This window comes from Manacus vitellinus, unplaced genomic scaffold (genome assembly GCF_001715985.3).
Source record: "Manacus vitellinus isolate BGI_N305 unplaced genomic scaffold, ASM171598v3 scaffold_24_pilon, whole genome shotgun sequence".
NCBI lineage: Eukaryota > Metazoa > Chordata > Aves > Passeriformes > Pipridae > Manacus > Manacus vitellinus.
Genome location: NW_021939798.1, coordinates 9,563,400 through 9,574,589, shown reverse-complemented (window position 1 = coordinate 9,574,589; position 11,190 = coordinate 9,563,400). Strand labels below are relative to the sequence as shown.

The window sequence follows — 11,190 nt, the reverse complement described above, 5'->3', positions numbered from 1 at the left end:
GACTTGTGCTAAGTAGCATGTGATAAACTCAAGGGTGAAATTTTGTCTTTAATAATAATAATAATGATAATGATAATAGTAATAATTTTAATAATACTTTTGTGAATTTTAATCTCCATGAGATTATTCTGTGATCCAGGGTGCCATTGTTTGTTCAGTTGGTTTCATTTACACCGCTCCTCGAGTTTACTGTTAACTGGTTCTAATACCAATATTTTACTATGAAGTTCATTAACCTGGAATGTAAAACAAAACTGTAATTCCTCCTAAATCTTATTTACATGTGTTTATTTATAGTCTGCAGTGTAGGGCAGTAAATTGAAAGGATTATGTGTACTAAATTAACAAAAAGTGCAGCCCCGAGTGACTTCCTGATTTCTTCAGAATAACTCATGAAAATCAAGTGAGAGTTAAGTCTTAAAATAATCAGTTTTAATTCAGAAAACTTTGGGCTGTAGAATAATCAAGCCTGAAAGAAGCAGCACCTAAAACTTGTTTTATTGATAGAATGGAATTTAATACCTTTTACATATGCTTCATGCAATGAATTTTGCATGTTTAGTAATAACTCTTAATAATAAGGGTTAATAATAAGCAGATCTATATTATTGACATAATCATATCAAGCATAAAGAGTATTATAAAACTTTTATAAAACAACTCGTGCTTTATTTGTGAAAGTTCTTGTTCTGAATGACACATTTAGATTTAGCTAAATGTTTTCTTGCTATTGTTTTGATTTTTACTTTAGGTTTTGGATATTGTTACTGGCTTAGGGTATAATCTCTTTTTTTAAAAGTAGATATACTTTTAAATGATAATTGCTACCTGCAGGTTTTATACGAGGTTCAATTAGGCTTTCATTTCACATCTGCTTATTACTTGCAGAGAAGGAAATAGACTTTATTTGCAATGATGAACACTGTAATTAATGCAATCTTCTCCTCTCCTATCACTTAGAGAAAAAATTTTGATATTTCCTCTTACAACTTTACCAGAAGATATTAATTCAAATATCAGTAAATACGTTTTGTGCATATTTTGGTTTTGTTACAGCATGTAAAATAGTATTTGGTGCATTCCCCTTATTTTTTTTCCCTTCTGCCTTGTTCCCCTTAGCAGCCATAGGCACTTTTTGTCTGTCAGATGTGCATGATGATGCCAGAAGCATGATGTCTCTGTTGCTGCATGCAGACTGGTTACGATTTTTCCAGCATGTAAACATATTCAAAAAGTAAGATATTTGCCATAAAAGACTTAAATTTATACTAGAATATGTAATGGGGGAGGGTGGGAGGGGGAATCTACTTTCTAATCCATCTTTTGTGACAATAAAACATGGAACCTGTGCCAAAGATTCTGTCAGAAAGATCCAGTCCTGCCAAGTGGCACCAAGGGGGGGGGGGTTGGCCCTGCAGGGGTGACCTGTGGAGAGGGGGACAGTTGTGGAGGGAAACACAGTTGGATGTGAACGGCACCTGTGGGTTGTCTGGGGACCCCTGGGGCCTTCAGAAGCTGTTTCTGGTGCTGGGATGGGCGATTTCCAGCACTCCAGAAGTCCAGCTGCTGCCCAGTCGTAGTCCTTTTGCAGCCCCAGCTCTAACCAGGAGAATCTCGGAGCGATCAGGCTTTGGTGACATCCCAAGCTGTGGGAAAACACACGGCTCGTGAGGGGTGTTGGCCAACTGTCAGGAACTCAGATTGTTGCCTAAATAAACAGGACTCCAAATTTTTCACTCATTTCAGGAGCAAAGTTTTTAAGCCATTCTGTGTCAAACGTTCTCACAGCCAAGACTGGGAGTTCATTTTCTTCTTTGTGTATTATATAGTTCAGAAAGGATGGTATTCACCACAAAGCATGTGGCCTAGTGCAGCATTCATGATTTTTTATTTTTTTTACTGAATATTATGAGCCTGATGTAGTTTAGGAAAATCAGAGTATCATGCTGTAGATTATAATAGATTAAATTAAGATAACAGGTTACTGAGTGTCTCAGATTTGAATGAAGAAGGGGCTCTCAGCTAAGTCAGTCTGCCATGAGGCATCATTGTGAGTGTTTTAAGAATGTGGAAAAGACACTTTTGAAAAAGGAAAATACTGGGAGAAATGCCAGCACACAGGTTTGGGGTGTAAGAAAAGCAGAACAGGGGCAGAGCTGAACCAAGTCAGAAACCAGGCAGGAGATCCCATGGGCACATGTTCCCACAGGTCTGTTTTCCTGATGAGTTGTCCAGGGAAGTCCCACTGCGGGCGGTTGTTCCCGGTACAGCTGTGACAGTCAGTGCTGTTCACACCAGGACACAGAGCTGGTCCAACACTGGGACAGAGCTGCTCATTTTCTGGCTGCTTCCCATAACCAGTCTCTTCAGCACTTGGATTTTTTCCCCAGTTTTTCTGATGTAGAAGCAGAAATTCCTCTTCAGCGTCATTACCTCAAGCCCCTGGGTTTTCAACAGCTCTCACCGTCTTCTGTAGGTGTCTGTAACACTTAGGAAAAGGTCCTGTGAACTCCTGGATCCTGCAGGAGCAAGGCAGGCTTGGATAAAGCAGGGACTGAGTGTTTGTTACCCCTCATTGCTCTGCCCTCACACGTGAGCACTCGCGCTCGGACCGGCCCTGTCCCGAGAACTCCCAGTGGCTGCTCAGAATCCAGACATTTATAATGGCAAGGAAAACCTTAAGTATCCTGCAAGCCTTTTCATATCTTTTTAAAGACAGATGTTATTTATATAATATTTTTCACAAGATTTGGGTTTCTAGAGAACATGTATCAACAGAGGGAGAGGCATTAGAGCTGCTTTTCTTTCACTTGTGTTCGATAGCAACTGTAATCCCAACACCCACGTTGCCACAAAGATTCCTAAAAGGAAAATTGAGAATTATACTGCACTGAAGCTTGGGTAGAAGTTTTGGGAGCTGTGTTTCCATCCCACAGCTTGAGTCCCAAGGGGTTCTAGGGCAGCCCCATTCCTGCTGAGGGAGGCACAGGTCTGCCATGTAAAACTTCCGAGGGGTTTTCAGGGATCAAATGGGACTTAACTGGCTCCTAGGCAAATTTCTGCATTATTCAGGCATCTGGGTGGTTTTGTGCACCTTTGAGCCACTTGAGCAGGGTGGTGGGTTTCCAGGATAACCACTTCACCCACTGGCCAGTCTTGGTGTTCTCAACAAGGATGGCACATCCCTGAGAAGGAGAGAGCACACTCCATAATAAAATACTCCTTCTTAATGCAGTTTAGAGCAGAAATGCAATTTAGCTTTCTAATCCTTCATTCTTTCCAGAAGTACAATTGAATTTCCCTTTACAAACTGAAGAAAGTTCTTCTGGAGATCAGCTGTTAGTTTAACAGGAACTCATTATATCTGAACACTGTTGGCCTTTGAAGTCCATCGTGTCTTTGGAGGTGAATTCAATTGAATAGTGCTGGGCTTCTATTAAATTAATAACTCAAGTGAGAGAGGAACTTGTCTTCCAGCTGGAAAGGTGACATGTCCAAGGATTGAGTGGTACCACTTGCAAAGTCTTTCCTCAGCCGGTGCATCCGGATGCAATCCCAGTAAAATGCCATAGGAGACACATGCAGGGAGCAGAGGGGGAAGAGCCTCCTTATTGAGGAAAACACATCCTTGGAAATAATATTAATAATAACAATCCAATAATAAAGCTTTGAGATGCGTAGAAAGAGCATATTTACAGTATTGAGTTTACAGTGGGCTTTTGGACCTGCCAGGGAACTTCTGGAAATATTTAATGTGATTTTCAGTTCTTGTAGTCGTTAGGATAAGTTATTGTACATAGGTTTTTGTCTCTTTGCAGACGTGAGTGTGGGCTCCAGGCTCTGTGTCCCCTCTGTGCTGCCTGTGGGGAGGCACTGAGCTGCCCAGTAGTCCATAAGCAGACAAGCTAAAAAGCACTTTTTCCCCTCAGCTCTGCACTCATAGATGGGATCTGAAATAGTTCAGTTGAAGATTAAATAAGACTCGACTCCATAAACGTGCATGATTTCCTCACTGTGCCAGTAACAATTGGTAATTAAACAGCCTTATCATGAATAATCACCATGCACTACAGCCCTCCTGGTCCCAGGAAAACCTTGAGGGGGAGAGGCCACTTATGGACCTCTCTGCCTCAGTTACCTCAGCTGTAAAATGGGGGTAATAATACTTACTTACCTCACAGGGAGGTGTGAGGACTTCTTAGCCAATGTTTCTAATACACTTGTAACCTGAAAAGAGTTGTGTAAGTATTATTATCATTTTTACTATTAAAATCAGCTTCTTGGATTCACATGGTACTGCTGGCTATACCATGCTGTTTCTACTTTTTTATAGAACTTTAGTAACTCTGCTGAAGCCGTTTGGAGAGGAATAAAATCCGATCTGATAACGTTTCTTACCGAATCTGGAGTCCAGCTTTTGTACCTGGAGTCAGGGTGTGGAGGGGGAGTGATGCTGACTGTGTGGGTCAGCTGCACTCACCTCTCTTCCAGTCACTGAGATTTTTATGTGCAATTTAAAAATTCCGTGTCAATGGAAGTCTTACCAGAACTGATCATTGGAAGGTGAGATTCCCTGTGGATAAATAAGGTCAGCACAGCTGTTTTCTAGTAATGTTTATACGACTCCTGGTCCGTCTACCACAGGTTGATACTTTCTGTTGATATTTTAATGTATTTCTGTGTTGTATTTATGTCTTTGTGTTTTTCTTTTCCTTGTCTGTGACACAGTAGGTCAAATTTAAAAGAAAACTGCTCCAGAAGCTGGTTTTTTTTTTTCTCCCACTGATGTCAGTTGACCTAAATAAATAAATTAAGAGTCTATTAATGATTCTAAACAGGATGAGTAGCAACAGCATTGATAATGCTCAGCCTGATGCCATTAGAGCTCATTTCTCACTCAGGACTCATTGGACAGTCCACAGCTGATGTTACATTAATTTTATAATCATTACTGACAGGAACATTTTAATAGAAAGGAAAATGATGTTTCTGATATTTATATAAGCTTTTTCCCTAAGAATTACTTGGATTTACTTTCCTTCTATTTGAACCCCATGAGGCAACACTGCCAAGGGCTCTGTCCTTCCAGAGCTTGGCTGGGGCCAAGAGCCCAAAATCACCAAAAATATGAATTATATTATATGTTTGTGTCCATTGCTGTTGGCCTTGGAGCAGAAAAAAGTTTTGTTGCAGTGGTAACAAATTTAATCAATGGCTCGTTCCCCACCAGGCCTTTCGTTTATTCTCTCCCATGTTATCAAAATGAATGTAAAAAAATTAATTTCAACAAAATGAAGCTCGTTGGCTCTTTTTAAAATGTGCATTCCCCAACAGTCTTTGGTTTTGCACAATACAGAGAACACCTGAAACTTTTCAAATGACTGTATGCTACTTTAATGTTCCCTTTTTTTAAACAAGGAGTAATCCTGCCTTTAAATCATTCGTATTTTTAATATTATTTTAAGACCCTAATGTTGTATTTATACAGAGGAGAACATTATTTATTTTCATATCATTTATTTGCAAGATGCTACCAGAAAACTTGGAGAGGCCATTGATCTTTCAAAAGATTAAAAAAAAAATACCATAGGAAGTGTAGTGGGCAAGACTGATGTACAAATTACAGCATCTTTTTTTTTCTTTTCTTAATTCGCAATATCTTCAATCTTTGTTTGCATGAAATGCTTTTGTTAAATATTAATTGTAGTTTCCAAACAAGTGTGTACGAATAAAAATACTGATCATTACTTTTGTGAGAGTTTGGTCTCCTTTGATGGAATTCCCTTTCAAAGTTGACTCCACGGAGGCTGCAGAGGGGAAGGGGGGTTGTTTCAGTGATTAATGATGCTCAGGGACCCACCTTTGTCCTGGAATACCTATTTGGGCACTCCTGGGGGAGAGGACACGACTTCCCAGTCCCACCAGCCACGTTCACCCCACACTCACTTCCCTTGTTTAGACTGACATCATTTTATTCTCAGACTTTGAAAGCCACGTACAAATATTGTGACAACTTGACAGGCAACTCCTTCTTCTGCCTGCTCTCACATGGGTTGAATCTCATGCCAATTCAGTAATTAGGTTAGTTTAATTTGCAGAAGTCTGGCTGGGTTTGCCCAAAGGAATGGTTGAAATTCCTGGGGTTTTTCCAGAGGCAGCAGGTCTGTGCTCCTCAGCTTCTGAGCCCCACGAACACGTCTCTCCTCAGGGGCTGGGATATTTCTGCACAGCAGAAGGGGGAGTTTGGGGTGACACACGGAGAGTCTGTGCCTCCAGGGCAAGAGGAAGGGGGTCCTGAGCTCTCCAAGCTGCCAGATCTGCATCCCTGTCACCTTGGCTGGTTGGGATTCATCCCAAGTTGTGGCTGGGCCTCCAGCAGGATTGGGATGGTGGCTTTTGGGTGAGAGCTCGTTAGGAGTGAATCTCTAAACACGCTCCAGACTTATCCTTGGGGAAAGCCAAGCCTGGCAGAGCGTGGGTGGGTGGAGATGGACCCACAGAGTTGGGAGAGCCCCTGGCCACCCCATGGCCATGGTCTGCACCCTCCCACGGTGGTGGTCCCATGGGAAGGGAGAGTCACCCAGCTCCCACCGGGATGAGTCAGCGGGAACAGCGGGGCGGTGAGAGGCTGCGTGGGGACTTGGCTGCTCAAGTGTGAGGCTCAACACTCTGACTGGGTGGGGAGGAAGGGGACAGTGTGTACAACTGTGCATTTTTATTTCTAACTAGGCAAGATTAGGCTGGGGGTGCTTGGGAAAAAATTAAGAGTTAAAGGCTGCAGGAGAGGCTGAATCTCTCTGTGCCTGTCGCATCCCATACATGAGAGTATCTCCACCAGGAATGTTTCCAGCATCCAGCACGCAATAAATCACAGCAAGTACCTGTGGCTGCCTCCCCCAGCCCCAAATTCTCTTTAGAGCTTTGGGTATTTGACTGAGAAATCTCAGAATACTTTTACAGAGCCAGTGCGTGAGCTGCAAATAAAACCATCTCCTGTGAGAAATGCTCGGGTAGCTATAAAATGATGACTGCATTAATTACCACAAGGTAATTATAATCCCACCTGCTCCCTGGGGAGCCATGGTAAAGCAAAGGAAAATCAATCAGGGGCCCAAATCAGGGCAGCTGTTGCCAAGGGTGGATGGGTTGTCCTCAAAAGGATGTTTTCCCCAACTGCATCTGTCACTTGTCACCTTCCCAAAGTGATGCTACACCCAAAGACATGGGGATCTCTCTGGGAGAACAGTCAGTGGCAGGGCTGGACCCACAGAGTTACCTGCTAAAATTTATTTTCTGCCTTTTTTTTCCCTGCTTTTCCTAAAGAAGGAGCATGGAATGAGGCAGATCTCATGGGAAATGAGTCAGTACTGTCTCCTTCTCAGGGGACTTGTCGCATTTGCTGCCAGGGTGACAGTGTCAGGCACCAGCTGCCACTTCTAGTGCTCATTACTGGTCCCTGAGTCAGTGCCTGACATCCTACCCCAGGAGATGTTGCACAGACTGATGAAGGAGAGGAAAAATTCCAAAACCAATTTAATGCACAATACCTGGGTGCGGAAAAAGCAACAACCCCACAGTGGAAAGTTTGCTTAGAAGTATTTTAGATCTTATTCTTGCCCATCAAGGCTGGCAAAAATCACCCATCTCTTCACATGCTGGGAATGAATTTCCTGCGTGTGTGAGTGTGAGAGAGTGTTTGCTCCACATCTGTGCTATCTTTCCTATTTTTCCTGTTTGAGGACCTGATCCATCACCTCTTACCTCGCTCCTCTGTTCAGAACACTTACTAAAACTTAATGCCTGTAACAGGGAGACTTGCTAACCCATATAAAACACTCTGCAACAATTTATATAAAACCTCATTAAAGCTTCAACATTTTCAGCAACACCTCCAGAAACACTCTTTTAACAGGATTCATTTGCTTCTCCTACAAGTGTAACCATGTCTGGGACACTGATTAGGTGTGATTTTAGGAAAAAATCCATCAGAAGGAGTTATAAAAGCAACCAGCAAGGAGTGCAAGGGCAGAAGGAGGGAAAGGCCAGCGGTGAGAGCATCCCAAAACTCCTCAGATCAGTTCCTGGTCATTTTGGGATAAGTCATTTAGCATTTTCATGCCTGATTGACACTAACATCATTAAAAGATTGGTAATGAATTTCAGGGCTATATAAATCACATTTAAAACTATTACCCTTAATAGAAGCCTTATGAGGCTTTAATAATTAATGCCATCTAAACTGCTTTCCCAAACATGATCTCTGAAATCAGATTGCTGTGGCCAGAGCCAGCCCTCATCCTGTGAGCACCTGCTTTCCAGCCAGCCTGGGAGGCTCCAGTGGGGCTTCTCTGGGGAACCTGGATGGGTCCAGTCCCACAGACCAGGTCCAGTCCCAGAGAAAGCTGCCAGGGGGAGTGGTGGTGGAACCTTCACTCCTTTTGGAGATGACAGAAAACACTAGTTGTGAGAGCAAATGTGCTGCCAGCATCTCTTCCAGCTTGTCCTGTTGAAGGGCTGGGATGTGGGCACTTCATGCCCTCTCAGACCTCCTTCCCTCCAGAGTGGGAATGCTCAGATTCCCAGCCCGGCTGGGGATGTGGCGCCCACGGAACACCACAAGGACTAAAGGCTGCACCTGGACTGGCACATCCTCATCTTTTATTAGCTCAGTTTAGACCCACACGATTCCAGAGGGTATTTTCTCTTCACTAAAGTGGGTAACTTCCGTCCACACGTGTGCCTTTGTGGTTCTGTGAGTCAGAGCTGCTCGGGGAGGCTGCGAAAGGCTCCGCACTGGGTTTTTTAGGCTTTTCACAGCGTGTGGGTGCTGAGATAAAAATAATGTTGCACCTCTCCTTGCGCTTCCTCCCAAGCAGAGGCTCCAGGCAGAGGGATGTGCAGGGGAAACAGCAAATGGAGCTTCAGCTCCAACAGCCCACGGAGTTAATTCCTTTAATTTAGTCATGGTGCAAGCGGGATGTGAAAGCCCTTCCCGGAGAGTGGCTGGTGTTCTTTGGTGCCGTGAGTTTTCCCTTTTTTTTCTGATTTCACTGTTTGAAAACTAAGATAATAATGTTGCTGCTGGGATAAGGAGCAGAGGTTGTGCTGACTCCTGCCACAGCAGTCCATCCTAAGGTTGCATCCCACCTGAACAGGAGCCGTGGTTGCCACAGTTGTGGATCCCAAATCCAGGCTGCTGATGCCAGTTTTGCCATCCAGTGTGAAACACCCCACAAACACCCTCTCATGAAAAATTGAAATTTCAAAAGTCTCTCTGGCAAGTGGTTCCCAACTTCTGGAAGTTGCACCGTGGGGTTGTGCCAGGGCTGCTGCACATCCCTGTTGTGCTCCAGCGTCTCCCCAAGCCTCCCCCCGGCCGTGCTGCCCACGAAATGACAAAAAATAGCAAGTGCTGAGGCAGCTGGCAGGGAGCATCTGTCACCTCCCACACAAGTCACAGCAACTCCAGCCCCCCCATCACCAGCTCCTTGCATTTACCTGCTCGCTCTTCTTCCTCAGGCAAACACAACAATTCCTGGTGCAGACCTTCCCTTCCTGTGCCCAAAATGCTTCTCACAGCCTGATGTACAGATAGAGTTGGTCCACAACCCTTGTCTGATGCCAGATTAGAGCCACACATGGGCTCAAGGGGTGGCTGCCCTCAGGTGGATTTGCTGTCTGAGTAATTCCATGTGGAGCAAGTTTGAGGGAGTGGGAGGGGAGGCAAACCTGAGGTTTCCTACCAGTTCATGGCCTGAGCTGACAGGACCAGGCCTTTTATTGTATAACAACCTGAATTCCTTCAAAGTGACTTCTGTTGGAAGGGAAAAGACCAGGGAAAAGATTCCCTGCAGATGTCACCTGCAGGAATCAAACACTTGTAGCTGAAAGGAGACAGGCCCACCACCCCTCACTGCACCACTGACAGCCCAGGGAGAGCTGCTGTAATAAATCACTTCTGGTCTGAGCCACTGATGAAGTTCAAATCCCTCCTCACTAATAAGATTGGACCTTGGGTGCAGCCTAAAAGCTGCTGCTCAGGTGTCCGTGGAGCTTCAGGCTGCCACACCTGGGGCAGAGCTGCTGGGCTGGGTCAGGCTCCAGCCCTGCAGGGACCAGCACAGCTCTGTGACATCCTCAGATGGGCAAAATCCCACCTGGCTCCATTTGCCCACATGTGGCTGTGGAGGAGGATCCTCCCTCTCAGGGAGGAGAGAATTTAGCAGGAACAGTGAAAAGCAGGGAAGGCAAAGTGATGCTGTTCTGAGATGGTGTTATGTGAAACAATAAACCAAAACAGATGTTGCAGGGTTTGGCAAACTCCTAACCCAAGTTTTGGATGATGCTGAGAAGATGCAAAGTGCTAATTGTCCTGCCTGGGACAGCCATGCCAGGCTCCTGGCTGGGAGAAGAGGTTTCCACTTCATCTTCGCTGTTGTTTGCCATCATCAGAGAGAGACATGTTACGGGGATGGAATTCTGGACAGCTGCTAATGAGGTAGGAGAGCTTAGCTGTGGTTTTGGGAGGCATCACCGGTGCTCTCTTCCCTCCTGGCCCCGGAATGCCTGTGGGAAATGCTCCTGGTGTGAGTGTTGGCATCGTGCACGTGCTTTGCCAGGGCAGAAGTTGCTGTTTGAGATGAGCAGCAGAAAATCCGTCAGAGTGTTTTAGCCCGAGTGCATTTGCATAGAAGCAAAGGGGAGGGGAAGAAACCCAAGTTGGAAATGTGTATTTCTAATTGATTATATGCATGGCTGCTGGGGGCCTCTCACACTGTAATGGTTAATTATGTCACTGGATGTGCTGCAGCTTTATTCATGTTGTAGTCAAACAATCCTGCCCAGAGCCCAGGCAGCAACACAGCACATTGTCTGTCTGGAGGAAAATGAAGCCCTGCTTTGGGTTGTTTGGTGGGAATTTTTTAACAATACAGAGTAAAGAAAAATGATGAACAGCCAATTACTCTGTTAAAGCAACGTACCCTGACAGTCCATGGTGAACATCAAGGTCTAACCTGCCTCCTGTAGCTTTGTGACTTTATTGGTAATTCCCTGCTCCTGAGCTCCATCCCAGGGCAGCCTCCTCCTCCCTGGGGCTGGGGGTCCTGGAGAGCATCATCCCTTTGACTTCCTTCTTTAGTGCAGAATCCATTCTGCTGACCAAATCCCTGCTTTGTCCTTGCTGTCAAA

The 11,190-nt window shown here is 44.7% G+C and overlaps 1 long non-coding RNA gene across 1 annotated transcript; it reads left to right on the top strand.

The window, feature by feature from the left end:
- Window positions 1-6: 6 nt before the first annotated feature.
- LOC108639780 lies at window positions 7-5,747 on the top strand. The gene is made up of 2 exons (XR_001920720.3): window positions 7-1,234; window positions 4,334-5,747. It is a non-coding gene; the product is annotated as an uncharacterized LOC108639780 (long non-coding RNA).
- Window positions 5,748-11,190: the final 5,443 nt, after the last annotated feature.